The sequence below is a fragment of the Suricata suricatta genome, chromosome 16 (assembly GCF_006229205.1).
Source record: "Suricata suricatta isolate VVHF042 chromosome 16, meerkat_22Aug2017_6uvM2_HiC, whole genome shotgun sequence".
NCBI classification, from domain to species: domain Eukaryota; kingdom Metazoa; phylum Chordata; class Mammalia; order Carnivora; family Herpestidae; genus Suricata; species Suricata suricatta.
This window is the reverse complement of record NC_043715.1, coordinates 48697447-48713452: the sequence shown is the minus strand read 5'-3', so window position 1 is coordinate 48713452 and position 16006 is coordinate 48697447. Positions and strand designations below refer to the sequence as shown.

Sequence of the window (16006 nt, the reverse complement as noted above, 5' to 3'; positions counted from 1 at the left end):
AGCGCGGCCCGCGGGTCCCGGACGCCTCGCATCCGCTCGAGCCTCCCGGGTTCCGCTCGGCGGGGCTCAGAACATTCCAGGAACTTCGGGACGCGTCCATCGGGGCTCGGGCGGCCGCAGGCGGGCTTTGGGCAGAGGCGCCGCGCGCCGCCTGGTGGCCCCCGCGGGGATCGCAGGCGGGAGCTGGGCCGGGAGGCCACTCGCCCGGCGCACCCATTTTATAAAGGAGGAAACTGAGGCAGAAGAGGATCTGGGTTGGGCCCTGGCGGCATGAAGTGAGAGGTACGAAAGCTTCGGCTTCGGCTTGGATACCTCCTTTAATGGAGAAATCACCACCTATCAGAAGTAGTATTTACCTCATCGCTCAGCAGATATTTATCAAGGGTCGGCGGGGTGGCAGGTGGCACTGTGACAGGAGATCGGGACACAGCAATGAACAAGGCAGAGATTCCTGCCCTCGTGAGGCCAACGTTGTAATGGGGAGACAGAAAGTAGATAAATAAGATGTTTTCAGATTGTGAGAAGTGCTATAAAGAAAGTAAAATGCAATGGTTTAAAAAAAGGGGGAGGGGGCGCCTGGCTAGCTCCGTGGGTAGAGCATGCGAATCGTGGGTTCGTGGGCTACTTAAAAATTTTAACAATAAATAAAGGGGGATGTTTTGGCAAAAGTAGTCAGGGAGGGCCTTTCTCGGAGGAGGTGACATGGCTGCATCCTGAATGATGACAAGGGGCGTCCAAAACGACCCCGGGTATTAATTCAATCCCCTCATCCCATTTCATAGATTTGGAAGCAGAAGCCTGGAGAGAAACCAGTTGGGGACTGAGCTTACAGAACGTAGACTGCATGAGCTCCCAGTGCCTGATCCTTCAGCTTTTGGTCTCCTCCTGTGCCTGGGAGCTCACTACCTCCCAGCCTATAGATACATCCATGTCAGCAGTAGTAATATTGATTACTGTTTTAAGGTTTTCTTAATTTTAAAGAAAATTTTTTAAATGTTTTTTAAGTTTACTTATTATTGAGAGAGAGAGAGCACAGGCTGGGGAGAGGCAGAGAGAGAGGGAGACACAGAATCCAAAGCAGGGTCCAGGCTCCCAGCTGTCAGCACAGAGCCTGACCTGGGGCGCGAACACACAGACCATGAGATCATGACCTGAGCCGAAGTCTATCGCTTAGCAGACTGAGCCAGCCAGGCGCCCCACTATTGATTACTATTTAAAACATAATAGCTGCTGGGTCGCCTGGCTGGCTCAGTCCGTGAAGCCTGCGACTCTTGATCTCTGGGTTGTGTGTTTAAGCCCCACGCTGAGTACAGAGATTACTTAAAAATAAAATCTAAAAAAGAAAAGGCGGCCATTTCTTCACCTCACCTACTCTTCGGAGAAGAGTCTGCCGCCAGCTTCACCTGCATTATCTCACTGAGTCCTCTGCCTGCCCCTGGGAGGTCAGGTCCTGTCCCCATGCCCTGTTAACAGGTGAGGAAAACTTCGTCCCCACCTCCCATTTCTCCCGGCCACGTGGGGATCTGTAGCTTTTTCCAGCCTTCTGCCTTCCGCTTGTCCTTTGGGAAGCCCTCCCTTCCTAAATTTCAGGTCACCTGTTTATCTCACCCCACTCTCCCTTTCCTCCCCAGAAGGGGACAGGATCCAGGCCCCGGCCAATCAGAGCATTCCAGTTCTTCTGTCTTCTGATGACCATGCTTGTCACAAGGGGGGACATGCGGCCCAGTTTGTGAGTGACAGAGCCGTTGGGTAGGAGACCTCTCTTCCCTTTGGCGTCACTAAGAGGGTAGGACATGAGCCCTGAGCTGTTGGGGCCATCTTTGCTACTTCAGGGAAAGCCTTCTTCTTCTTTTTTTATTATTTTTTTAAATTTTTAATGTTTTATTTTATTTTTGATACAGAGAGAGACAGAGCATGAGAGAGGGAGGGGCAGAGAGAGAAGGAGACACAGAACCGGAAGCAGGCTCCAGACTCTGAGCTAGCTGTCAGCACAGAGCCTGACGCGGGGCTCGAACCCACAAAGGTGAGATCTGACCTGAGCCAAAGTCGGAGGCTTAACCGACTGAGCCACCCAGGCGCCCCTAGGAAAGTCTTCTTGAGGGTAAAAAAAAAAAAAATCCGAGAAATACGGAACCTAGAGATTGGAAATGACTTTGTATCATCATTTGATCTCCTGGATTAAGCTGTCACTGAAGCTGATGTTACCCCTTGACATTTTTTATGTTTTTTTTTTAATCATTATTTTTGAGAGAGAGATAGAGTTCGAGCAAGGAGGAACACAGAGAGAGGCACAGAATCCGAAGCAGGCGCCAGGCTGTCAGCACAAGAGCCTGACACGGGGCTCGAACCCACGAATCATGAGATCATGACCTGAGCTGAAGTCAGATACTTAACCGACTGAGCCACCCAGGCGCCCCTTGACCTTTTTTTTTTTTTTAATGGGAAACAGTGCATCTCCCTGAACATGTTTGCACTGGAAGCTGAGAGACTTCTGATTAATTTGCTTTCTTTCTCCACACTCTTCCTGACGCTTCCACTGTCCCTTGTCCTTGGGAACGGTTCTCTATACCTTCCGGAGCCCGCATTCATCACACGCGTCCCGCGTGGAGGCATGGACTGCTTGGCTGCCTCTGGCTCCTCCACTGACCAGGGACTCCTGTGGGGCCCTGGGTCGCCCATCTCCACGTCCCCAGGTAGACTGACGTGAGGACCTGGGCATGGACGGCGCTCTTCTGGGCAGGACACTTTCCGTAGTCATCACTGGTTGATGGTGACTTTACTGTCCTGTACCCTCCACCTTCTCCCACTGCCAAGATTTCAGCCCTGTCTGAGCTCTGACAGCCTCCTGGCCTCAGCGCTTTAGACCCGAGTGTCTGGCAGCGCTTAGATGCCTCCCCTAGGATGTCCCATAGGATTTCACCCCGACCTCAGCTTCCTGTGCCTCCCTCTCCCGGGCCCCAGCTCACACAGCTGCCTCTTGTGCCTTTCTACTTGACCCCCATCCCCACTGCATCCTGCCCTACACCCCTCCCTAGTCCCTGCCCTAGCCCTGCCCCTGTCCCATCCAGAAGGATCTTGCTAAAGCACAAACCCTCTCTGGTGAGGTCTCTCCCCTGCTCAGAGCCTGCAATGGCTCCCCAGTGCTCCAGTCCCCGGATCCACAAGGCTGTCTGTGGCCCGAACGCTCCTGCCTTCTTCAACCCCATCTCTCGCCCTCCCTTTCCCCCACGCTCATTCACTCTGCCCTCAACTCCTACCCAAACTGCTTGCCTTTTCCCAAATGTATTGTGCTCCCGCGTGCTTCCTGAACTTGAACTTCAGGTCCTTCTGCCCTGAAATACCTTTCCCATCCTTCTCCACCTAGTGAGTATTTCTCCATCCTTCAGGGTCCAACTCAACCATCCCCTCTGCTGAGAAACCTAGCATAGGGGCGCCTGGGGGGCTCAGTGGGTTGAGCGTCTAACTCTGGCTCAGGTCATGATCTCACAGTTTGTGAGTTTGAGCCCTGCATCTGGCTTCATGCTGACAGCTCAGAGCCTGGAGTCTGCTTCAGATTCTGTGTCTTCCTCTCTCTCTATACCCCTCCCCTGCTCACGCTGTGTGTGTGTGTGTGTGTGTGTGTGTGTGTGTCTCTCTCTCTCTCCTTCTCTCTTTTTCTCTCTCTCTCTCAAAAATAAACATTAAAAAATAGTAAAAAGAAACAGGTGCAAATAATTTTGTTCATGTATATTATTTAACCAGATATATGCAGAATATGGTATCAACATGTACTCAAGAGGAGCAATTTTTTCAAAAAGTTTATTTATTTATTGTTTTAGTAATTGCTACAGCCACCGTGGGGCGTGGGGCTTGAACTCACAGCCCCAAGATCAAGAGTCACATGTTCTTGGGACACCGGGGTGCCTCAGTCGGTTGGGTGTCCAATTCTTGGTTTGGGCACAGGTCATGATCTCACAGGCATGCGATCAAGCCCTTTGTGGGACTCTGCACTAAAAGTGTGGAATCCGATTAGGATTATTTCTTTCTCTCCCACTCCCCTCCCCACTGCTCACAAGCGCTCTCTCTCTTTCAAAATAAATAAGTAAACATTAAAAAAATAAAAGAGGGCAGCCTGTTTGGTTCAGTTGGTTGAGCATCTGACTTCAGCTCAGGTTGTGATCTCAGGGTTCCTGAGTTCAAGCCCCAGGTCGAGCTTGCTGCTGTCAGTGCAGAGCCCGCTTCAGATCCTCTGTCCCCCTCTCTCTCTGCCCCTCCCCCACTCATTCTCTACCTCTTTCTCTCTCTCTCTCAAAAATAAATAAAAATAAACATTTAATTTAAAAAAAAGAGCCGCATGTTCACATGTACTTCCAACAGAGTCAGTGAGGCACCTTTCAATAGCAGCAATTAAAAAATTTTTTAAGTATAATTATTTTTAAATTTTTGAAATGTTTATTTATTTTTGAGAGTTGGGGAGCGGCAGACTGAGAGGGAGACACAGAATCCGAAGCCGGATCCAGGCTCCGAGCTGTCAGCACAGAGCCTGACCCAGGGCCGAACCCACTAACCACGAGATCATGACCAGAGCTGAAGTCGGATGCTCAACCGACTGAGCCTTCCAGGAGTCTCTATCAGCAATTTTTAATGAGATAATTTACATTCTTTTTGTTGCGCTAAGTCTTCAAAATCCAGCGTGGATTTCATACTCATGGCACATCTCGTTTTTGGACTTGCCATGCTTCAAGCACTCGGGTCCCTTGTGACCTGTGGCTGCCACATCCCATGACCTGGTGGTGGACAGCCGCCTGACCGCGGATCCAGGAGCTCGCCTTCCTCAAAGTCCCGACTGAACACGTGACAGCGTCCCTCCAGGAGGCAGTAATGGCTTCTGGTCAAGACCCTAGGCTCACCTGGGGGGCTCAGTCGGTTGAGGGTCCAGCTTCAGCTCAGGTCATGACCTCACGTTCATGGGTTCCAGCCCCTGTCGGGCTCCGTGCTGATGGCTCAGAGCCTGGAGCCTGCTTCTGATCCTGTCTCCCTCTCTCTGACCCTCCCCTGCTCGCTCTCTCTCTTTCTATCCCTCAAAAATAAATTAAAAAACATAAAAAAAAAAAAAAGACCCTGGACTCTGACCCGTGACTGCACGGTTTGAATATCAGCTCCGTAGCTTCCAAGCTGCACTTCCAACCTCTCGGTTTCTTCTCCTATTAAAGGATCTCATAGGCATTTTGTGGGAATTGAGTTAATAAACACTTAGAACGCGGCTTGGCATAATGAAGTCCTGTGCGGGTCTTGGCTTTTAGTATTGTTGGGAGTTTTTGTGCGAGAGAAGATCCGTCCACGGCACGTTAACAGCTGAAGTATAAAAACTCCCCCCAAGACTTCCTGTCCTGGAGGTGGAGGACCTCCGGGAGTCCGTGGGGAGCACACGCAACCTTGACCAGCGCGGTTCCTCAAGGGGCGGTGCTCCGCCGCCCCACGCTGGAACGGGCGCGCGCAATCACCAGACTCTGGACGCCTCAGTCTGATTTCTGCCACATCCTTCCTTGTTCTTAGTTTTCTCTCTCTCTCTTTTTAATGCTTTTATTGGGGGGGGGAGGGGGCAGAGGATCTGAGGCGCTGAGACCAAGGGGCTCAAATTCATGAACTGCGAGATCATGACCTGAGCCGAAGTGGGAAGCTCAACTGACTGAGCCCCCCAGGCGCCCCTCAGGTTTCTCTTTTGATCTGTGCAGCGGGTCGAGTGATGCACCCGCCCAAGATATGTCCGCCCGAGACCTGTGGATGTGAGCTTATTTGGGAACAGGCTCTTTGCAGATGTAATTAAGGGACAGGTCTCAAGATGAGATCATCTTGGATTATCCAAGAAGCCCCTGGACCCAAAGCAAGTGTCCTGTGAAAGAGAAAGGCAGGGGCGCCTGGGGGGCTCCGTTCGTTGGTCTCAGGTCATGAACTTGCAGTTCGTGAGTTCGAGCCCTGCATCGGGCTCTGCGCTGACAGCTCGGAGCCTGGAGCCTGTTTTGGATTCTCTCTCTCTCCAACGTAAACACATTAAAAAGAGAGAGAAAGAAAGGCAGAGGGGAGTTGCACACAGTCGGTATAGGAGAGGCAACGTGAAGACCGTCAGAAAGGTCGGGGCGATCCGGCCACAAGCCCAGGGGTGCCCGGGGCCACCAGAAGCTGGAAGAGGCAAGGAAGGATCTCCCCGGAACCACCTTGGTGGGGGGCGGGGGGAGGGGGGCCGCCCTGCTCTGCCAGGCACCAAGTTTGAGGACTTCCGGCCTCCGGAGCGCTGAGAGGATACACTTCTGTTGTTTTCAGCCACCGGGTTTGTGGTGACTGAGGCGGCAGCCACAGGAAGTGAATGCAGTCTATTTGGGGGCCCGTCTCCTCCGCTCTGAGGGAGAGTTTCTGTGGCTTCCAGATACCATCTCTTCCAACCCTCCGTCACAGGAGGAAACTGAGTCTAGGAAAGGGGGCGGAGCCAGAGCCAGCCCTCAGCTTCCCCTCCCCCCCAGCTGCACATCTAAGATCCCGAGGTCACTATGGAAACTTCCAGGGTGTTTGGCGTGTTGAAAAAATACACAGAATGCTCAACTGAGTTTTCTTTTCAGGCAGTGGTTGAGAACACAGGCTTGGCTGGGGTCCTGGTGTGACTGCTGACTGTGTGGCCTTGGGCAAGAGACTGACTGCTTGCTGCCTCAGTTTCTCCGTCTGATAAAATGGGGATAATGAGCTAAGTCATCTCAGAGGGCTGTGCCGTTCAGCATATGACAACTGATCTACTCTGCCGCTTGACGTAGTCCCGAAAGTCTTTGCAGATCCTATAAGACAAGAAAAATTAGATGTAAAGATCAGAAGGCAAGAGAGAAAACCGCCATTTGGATCGTTTTCTTTTTTTCTTTTTTTTTTTTTTTTGAGGCTAAATAACATGCTTTTATTTTTTTTAGGTGATTAGCATTTATTGAAATATAACACATTTTTCATTTGGATCGCTTTCAAGGAGAAATGAAAAGAGCCGACACACTATCTTAGCATGAGGATTTGGCCAGATGGCCTGTTAGAAGGCCAACCACCAAATGTTTGTGTTAACTGAATTTCATCTATTATTAAAAACACAAAGCCAGTTCCAGATCTCTAATGAACAGTGTTTCATAGTGGTAATCGGCTCAGAATTTGCAATAGAAATAAGATAGGGAATTAGAAACTAGAAAAAGACCGCCTGCATGTACACTGGGGACGCTTGGATTTTAATCTTGAATCTGGAAGTCCCTTCTCTCTATGTGATCTCCCCCATCCCCACCCCCAGGATGTCTCAAAGGCTTCAACACTCAAAGAGGCTCAGTCAGAATTCTCAACTTTCGGGGCGCTTGGGTGGCTCAGGTGGTTAAGCGTCCGGCTTCGGCTCAGGTCATGATCTCACGGGTTCGTGAGTTCGAGCCCTGCATCGGGCTCTGTGCTGACAGCTAGCTCAGAGCCTGGAGCCTGTCTTTGGATTCTGTATCTCCCTCTCTCTCTGACCCTCCCCTGCTCGTGCTATGTCTCCTTGTCTCTCAAAAATAAATTTAAAAACATTAAAAAATTAAAAAAAAAGAATTCTCAACTTTCTTCCCCAGAGTCTGCAATTCTGATTCATGTTATTCTCAGTCCCTCAAAGCTAAGCTTTGCTCTTGACTCTCCCTCACCCTGCCTCAGGGTGCCATCTGGTAACTGAAGTCGCTTCCTCACTAGGCTTCCTGCTTCCATCCTTCCACCCCGCCCCCACCACACCCCTCCATAGTCTGTTTCCACTTACAATGAAATCTAGAAGACTTATCATAGCCTTCAAGGCCTTTCCCACATAATCTGGTCCCTTGATTGCCCAATCTTTATTTCTTGCCACTCTCCTCTTGCTCCCTGTGCTCCAGCTCTTTCCTAGCAGTTTTCTACCACAGGGCCTTTGCACAGCCTCTTCCCACCACCTTGAAAGCTCTCCCTCCCTCACCTAGCCAATTCCTAGTCATTCTTTAGGTCTCCTCTTCAATGCTCCTTTGACAGAGAAAGCTCTCCTGCCCTGTTACAATGAGGTTCATATTCTTGTCCTTTATCTAACCCTCATTAGGTGTACGTGATTATTAGTTCAGTGATCTGAAAACTTTTTGGTCTCAAGACCTCTCACATTCTTTTCGTTTTCTTTCTTTTTTTTTTTTTAACATTTATTTATTTTTGAGAGACAGAGCACAAGTGGAGGAGGGGCAGAGAGAAAAGAAGACACAGAATTCGAAGTAGGCTCTAGGCTCTGAGCTGTCAGCACAGAGCCCGATGCGGGGCTCAAACGAACCGCGAGATCATGACCTGAGCCGAAGTCAGACGCTTAACCGACTGAGCCCCCCCAGCGCCCCAAGACCTCTCATGTTCTTAAAAATTACTGAGGACTCCAGAGGCGCCTGGTTGGCTCAGTTAGTTAAGCTTCTGATTCTTGATTTTGGCTCAGGTCATGATCTCCATGGTTTATGGGATTGAACCGCATGTCAGACTCCATGCTGAGTGTGGAGACTGCTTGAAATTCTCTCTCCCTTTCGTGGCTGCTCCCCTGCTCATGCTTTCTGTCTCAAAATAAACAAATGAACATTAAAATAATTATTGAGGGAGGACTCCACAAAGAGTTGTGTTTTTCTTTCAAAGAGTTTTTCCTTTATGGTGGATTATATCTATCAATTTTATGGTATTGTAAGTTAAAACTGAAAAATTTAAAAATATTTGCTTCATTTGAAAAAAATAAATGACTTCATGTTAACATAAAATCATATATTTTTGAGATATCTTTTTTTTTAAGTTTTATGTACTTAAGTAATCTCTGTCTTCACCATGAGGCTTGAACTTGATCAGAGATCAAGAGTCACATGCTCTTCCCACTGAGCCAGACAGGTGCCCCTAAATCATATATATATATATATATATTTTTTTATGTTTACTTTTTTTGAGAGAGAGAGAGAGAGAGAGAGAGAGAGAGAGAGAGAGAGAGAGAGAGAGACAGAGCATGGGCAGGGGAGGGGCAGAGAGAAGGAGACACAGAACCCAAAGCAGTCTCCAGGCTCTGAGCTGTCAGCACAGAGCCTGATGCGGGGCTCAAACTCACGAACTGGGAGATCATGACCCAAGCCAAAGTCAGACGCTTAACCAACTGAGCCACCCAAGCGCCCCTGGCTTTGGGGTCTATGGAGCCTAGAGACAGTATCCTGGGAACTGAACGCTTTTGGGGGCCAGGTGACCCGGCTCAGGAGACAGCTCTGACTACATGCAAGATGAGCGCAGATGCTCTCTGAGCTGCGGCTTTTTCATCTCCAACGTGGGGATAGTAATGATGAAAATAGTAAAGGCGCTTCTCCCTCCTTCGGTTAGAGTGAGGCCCGGAGGAGATGACTCTCCAACTCACGCCTGGCACGTAGCATACAATAAACATTTGCTGTTATCATTTGGGAAACGTCATTTTATTTTATTACCAGCGCTTTGTATTCATGCAGTTAATTTCTCCAGAGGCCTGTCTTGTGCTGGGCGGTGCTGAGGCCGTGGTGAGGACTGACATACGGCCTGGCCCTGCCCTGGGCGGGGACGGGGGGCAGGTGGGGGGCTGCTCCCAGTCCAGTGGGTCACAGAGTTTGTGAGGGATTCCCCTAAGCACCAGGTCCCTAAGGAACACGAGTTTCTTTTTAAATTATTTTTTTTTATGTTTTTTATTTATTTTTGAGAGACAGAGAGAGAGAGAGAGAGACAGTGCGAGGAGGGGAGGGTCAGAGAGAGAGGGAGACACAGAATCTGAAGCAGGATTCAGGCCCTGAGCTGTCAGCACAGAGCCTGACGCGGGGCTCGAACCCATGGACTGTGAGATCGTGACCTGAGCCGAAGAGGGACGCTTAACCGACTGAGCCACCCAGGTGCCCCTGAACACGAGTTTTTAAAACCGGGAAACAGGGACAACCCTGGTCTGGGGACTGACTGGCCAGCTTATGGTGTTTATGTCTCTGCCCCCAAGATCCTTCCATTCTGTTGCTGGTGAGAAATAGATGTGCATATCTGGTTCATCTCCCTTCCTTCCCAATCTCTTTTTTTTGTACAAAGTTAGTTTCTGGAGGGGCGCCTGGCTGGCTCAGTCGGTAAAGCATGGGGCGCTTGATTGCAGGGTGGTGAGTTCAAGCCCCACGTTGGGCATAGAGCATTCTTCAAACAAAAGTTTCTGGATTCTGGGCTTTTTGGGGGTAAGTCCCACCTAGAGTCTAACTTCAGTCTCTCATGCTGCAGATCCTGCCTTTTGCTGCACGTCCATCCACAGTGCCCGGTGAAAACTTGGGACGTCCCAGCAGAAGAGGTGCCAGGGACAGCGCGGGGTCCGGGCCGGGCGTCTCCACTGTCCCCCATCCGGGGGCCGCCGCTCCGGGCCGGGTGAGTCAGTCCCCGGCAGCTCCCGCGTCATGCAGGCCGCTCCGCTCCGCGCTATTTCGGGCTCCGGGCGCTATAAATAGAGGCTCACAGAGCCGAGCCGCCCCCCTCCGCTCCGGCCCCCCTGCGTCCCCAGCCCCGTCGCGATCGCCTCGCCGGGCCGCCGCGCGTCACCGCGGCTAAGTTTAGAGGCGGGTGGGGACGCCGGCCTGGTCACTGCGCCCCCCGGCCGCGCCCCCGCTTCCAGAGCCTTCGGCGGACGGCTCTCTGCCCCGCGCCCCGAGTTCCTCCCGCGGAATTAGGGGCGGGGGTCGCTGTAGTCTCCATCCCCACCGCGATGCCTCCCAGGCGCGGACGAAACTGGAAGTTGGGATTAGGGGGAGGTTTGGGAGTGGAGCAGGGGCCTGAGTCGAGAAGTCACAGGGGGACCTTGAACTCAGGCTGGAATTTGAACTTGGGGCGTTTGGAAGGAGGACGCGGAATCAGAGTGCGGACAGCTTGCAAGATTCCAACTCACAACTCTTGAGAGCCAGAAAATTCGAATCCAGGATCCGAAAGTTCCATGAGGGAATCGAGCAGAAATCAAACTTGAAAATGAGGTAGAACCGAGGGCGACTCTCCCCCACGGTAATGCCGCACGGGCTCAGCGTTGCGTTAACCGCAGGCGGTGGGCCCTCGGCCGCTCTTCGGCGACAGATAAAGAAACGAGTTCGGAAGAAGCGAAGGGGCGGCCGGCCGCGGTCGAGAGGTTTTGCCCCGGGTGACTTCTGGATTCTGGCGCCCCTACACCCCCAAATCCTCTTGTGGGGAGCCATCGCCCCCTGGCGCAAACGGCTCGAGTTGCAGGTCGGCTTGGCAATTCCATTCCCCGAAGGGGGAAACTTCAGTTCGGCCCAGCTTGGCCGCTTAGAAGCACTCTTTTGATTTGGATTCAGGGACAAGTTTTCATGGTCCTTCTCTATGTCGCTGGGGCCTCGATTCCTTCATATGCCACGGGACATACTGATTCCTTAAGAGGAGGATTATTGTGAGGTCTTACCTCATAATAAGTGCTCAACCTATTTTGATCGTATTCTTGTTGATGGTACTATTTTTATTCTATAGAGACCTCCTGCCCTGTGACAGGGTGACCCCTCCTGCGTCACAAGCACTGTGTTCTATCTTCTTCATAGCAGGATGGCTGAAACTCTCTTAAAATATTTATTTTATTTATATATTTTATTATATTTATTTTTGAGAGAGAGAGGGACAGAGTGCAAGCTGGGGAGGGGCAAAGAGAGAGGGAGACACAGAATCCAAAGCAGGCTCCAGTCTCTGAGCTAGCTGTCAGCACAGAGCCCGACGCTGGGCTCGAACTCACCAACTGGGAGATCATGACCTGAGCCGAACAACTGAGCCAGCCAGACACCCCGTGTGCTTTTTTTTTTTTTAAGTGTATTTATTTTGAGAGAGAGAATGATAGTGAGCAGGGGAGGAGCAGAGAGAGGGAGAGAAAGAATCCCAAGCATACTCCGCACTGTCAGCGCAGAGCCTGATGCAGGGCTTGAACTCACAGACCATGAGATCATGACCTGAGCCGGACCCTTAACCAACTGAGCCAGCCAGATGCCCCTGTGTGTTCTGGTCTCATGGTGTGTCTCCTCCAGGAAACCATTAGCTGCACGGGGCAGGAACATGGGATTACTTTTTCAGAACTGTGTCCCCAGTCAGTGCCTGGCGCACAGTAGGTGCTCAGTATGTGGTTACTCAAGGAACGAGTGAACTGTCCACCTCGACACAGTCCTCTGTGGGCTTATTGAGTCCTCAGCGGCTACAGACGGGGAAACTGAGTATCCGAGCAGCACCGTTGCTTGCTGTAGTGTTCGGCCTCTGTTCATTCACACAGTACAAGGTTTGGTAGCCCGGGCTGGTTGCCAGGGGCTGGGGGGGGCGGGCAGCGGGTGGACTGTGACACAGTAGTAACCACAACAGCTGTCCGGGACTTGGTTAGGGCTATTTTATTTATATGGCAGACTCACCGCACCTACTGTGTGCCAAGTACAGTTTGGGGTACCTTACACGTGAGTCATTTCACCCACCAAACTATTATTGTTAACCCCATCTTATTTATTTATTTATATTTTAGAGAGGGAGAGCACAAGGGGGAGAGAGGGGAAGAAGGAGAGAGAGAGAGAGAGAGAGAGAGAGAATCCCAAGCAGGCTCCATGCTCAGTGTGGAGCCCGATGCGGGGCTCAATCCCAAGACCCTGGGGTCACGACCTGAGCCAAAACCAAGAGTCAGATGCTCAACTGACTGAGCCCCCTGCCTCAGGCATCCCATATTTATTTTTTACAATTTCTTTATTTATTCATTTTTAAGTCATTTTTATACCCAGCATCAGCTTGAACTCACAACCCCAAGATCAAGAGTCGCCCACTCCATGGACCGAGCCAGCCAGGCGCCTCATCCCCATTTTAAATCTTTAAAAAATGTTTTATTTATTTTTGAGAGAGAGAGAGAGACAATGTGAGTGGGGAGGGTCAGAGAGAGAAGGAGACACAGAATCCTAAGACAGACTCCAGGCTCTGAGCTGTCAGCACAAAGCCAGACGCGGGATTCGAACCCATGAACCATGAGATCATGACCTGAGCCTAAGTTGGACACTTAACCGACTGAGCCACCCAGAGACCCCTCATCCCTGTTTTAGAAGTGAGCAAACTGACACACAGAGAGAAGCTGAGTTGTTGGCCCAAGCCCACACTGCTAGTAAATGACCTTCGTGAAGAATGACAGCCCGTGATGAGGCTGTTATGTAGGAAGGAGAAACCTGGGGACGGGACACTTGTCATCAGTGACCCAGGGAAGTAGAGGACCCATATCTCCTAACTCTGCCAGCGAAATAGCGAGGAACCCAGAATCAGGGATTTCAGTTTTGAAGATGAAAAGAGGTGTTTTCAGATGAGCAAGAGTCAGAACGGTACCATCCACGATGCTCTCTGAATTAGAAGCGAATGGACTCTGGCAAGTAGTAAAACGAATTCAGAAGGAAGGAGGTTATGGGGGCGCCTGGGGGGCTCAGTGGGGTAAGTCTCTGACTTTGGCTCAGATCATGATCTCGCGGTTCTCAAGTTCAAGCCCTGCATCGGGCTCTGTGCTGACAGCACAGAGCCTGGAGCCAGCTTGGGATTCTGTGTCTCCCTCCCTCTCTGCCCCTTCCCCACTTGTGCTCTGTCTCTCTCAGAAATAAATAAACATTAAAAGAAGAAGAAGAAGAAGAAGAAGAGAGGTTATAAAAAGTAACAAAATTGTTATGGGCTGAATCCTGTCCTCCAAAAAAGAGATGTTAAAGTCCTAACCCCTGAGACTTCAGCATGTGACCTTATTTGGAAATCAGGTCTTTACAGAGATAATCAAGTTAAAAATGAGGTCATTAATGTGGGCTCTCATCCAATAGGACGGGTGTCTTTATAGAACAAGGGAGTTTAGACACAGACACACACACACACACATACGCACACGCACACACAGAAAAGACCGTGACCCAGGGGGAGGAGATAGATGAATGGCATCTACGAGACAAGATACTCCCGAACCTCCAGCAGCTAGGAGAGAGTCCCAGAACAGATTCTTATTTACTTATTCATTCATTCATTTATTTTTGAGATTCTTATTTATTTGTTTGTTTGTTTATTTATTTTTGAGAGAGAGAGACTGAGCCACCCAGGCGCCCCAGGACAGATTCTTCCCTTGTGCATTCAGATGGAGCAGAGTCCTTCTGACACCCTGACTTTGCACTTCCAGCCTCCAGAACCGAGAGACAATACATTTCTATTATTTAAGCCACCCAGTGGTTGGAGCTTTGTCACGGCTGTCCTGGGAAACTAATACAAAAAGGGATTTAGGAATCGATTGTACCAAAAAACATTTCCAAAAAGCTTTTTTTTATTAAAATTTTTTCTAACATTTTATTAATTTTTAAGAGACAGAGAGAGACAGTGTGAGCAGGGGAGAGGCAGAGAGAGAGATGGAGACATAGAATCTGAAGCAAGAAAGGACTGATTTTTATAATAAATGGTTTGGAGACAATTGGTTACATTCATCATAAATTCCTACCATAGTGCATTTTCAAAAGTAAGTCTTGGGGCACCTGGGCGGCTCAGTCGGTTAAGCGTCCAGCTTCAGCTCAGGTCATGATCTCACAGTTCGTGGGTTCGAGCCCCGCGTCGGGCTCTGTGCTGCCGGCTAACTCAGAGCCTGGAGCCTGTCTTCAAATTCTGTGTCTCCCTCTCTCTCTGACCCTCCCCTGCTCATGCTCTCTCAAAAATAAGTAAAAACATTAAAAAAATTTAAAAAATAAGTCTTTACAGACGCAAGGCAGAAACAAAATCAGGACTCAGGAAAGTTTTATAAGCAATTGTAGGATGTATTTCTGACCTTGGGGTGGCTTCTTAACACACCAAAAGCCAAAATTAGGATGGAACAGACTGATAAATAGATGTGAATAAACACTAAGAACTTCTCTGTGACATAAAAAAACGAGTTAAAAATACAAAATGTAAACTAGGAGGAAATATTTGGAATATATATTAAACTGACTAAGGATTCGAATCGGAATCCATAAAGTACTCCTACAAATTAATACTAATAAAAAAGGCATACACTCGCATTGAAAAAATGGGCAAAGGATATGAGCAAGCAATCCACACAGGACAAACTACATAAGACCAATAAACTCACAAAAAGATGTTCTCTCTCCTTAGTAATCAGAGAGCCCGCAAGTTAGAACAGTGTGAGACTGTTCTTTCAGGAAATGACTCATACTAACTCATCAACCAGGTCGGCTCAGATGTCCCTTCCTCCAGGAAGCCCTTCCCTACCCTCGGGCTGGGTGGGCGGCCCCTCCCCAACCCTCTGCTTGGCCATCTGGGATCTTCCATCCCAGCCTTGACCACTCCAGGGGGTCACTTTTTGGGAAAGATCCTCTCTCCCAAAAGACTGTGAGCTCCAGGGGCTATGGTTGTCCTTGGTCACCGCTGAGTCACTAGCACTGCCCCTCACAGGACCGGTAACAGAAGAGGCACTGGGGGGAAAATGAGTGGAATGAAATAATGAATGAATGTGGAAACTGAGGCCAAGTCCTTGGCAGAGCTGGGATTCCATCCAAGCCTGTACGGAGGGGAGGGACCTAATTTGGTCTCCTGTCATTTTCCCCGACTGAATCCTGTCCGGAGCCCGAGCACAAGCTAGTGCTTAATAAGGACACCAAAATTGAAATTCTCGGCAACCAGGGACGTTCAGGCGGGGAGATAGACTCTCTCTCCAACTTAAACCTCCGCGGTCCTCCAGGACCATAGAGAGCCGCGCGAGGACCGCCCCTGTCAAAACTCTACCCCTCTGGGGAACGGTGAGGGCGGGATCGAGGGCTAGAGAGGCCGGAAGTGGGGTGAGCCCGGGGCCGCGCTGGCCGCGCCGGCGGTGGGACGCCTCGGTCCCTCTCCGGTCTGGTACTCCCGGCTCGGGGAGGAGGAGGTGAGTTCTTGCGGCGCTCAGGCAGCAGAGCTGGGTCGAGAGGGGCTGCGGGGAGGAGGGACCGCCGGTGGCGATTGGCAGCCGCAGAGGCCAGTCGTTGTA

The 16006-nt window shown here is 50.3% G+C and overlaps 1 protein-coding gene across 2 annotated transcripts in view; it reads left to right on the top strand.

Annotated features, from left to right (window-relative positions):
* The first annotated feature begins 50 nt into the window (after nt 1-50).
* The window catches only part of ERCC1 (ERCC excision repair 1, endonuclease non-catalytic subunit), a 30706-nt gene continuing 14750 nt past the window's right edge, over nt 51-16006 (top strand). Inside the window, exons 1-2 of one of the 2 annotated variants that reach the window (XM_029926603.1) lie at nt 51-282; nt 10258-10398. The gene's annotated coding sequence lies outside the window, so the exon portion shown is untranslated. Of the gene's footprint in view, nt 283-10257; nt 10399-15796; nt 15905-16006 lie in introns of those variants that run through there. The other variant, XM_029926602.1, reaches the window with a different exon arrangement.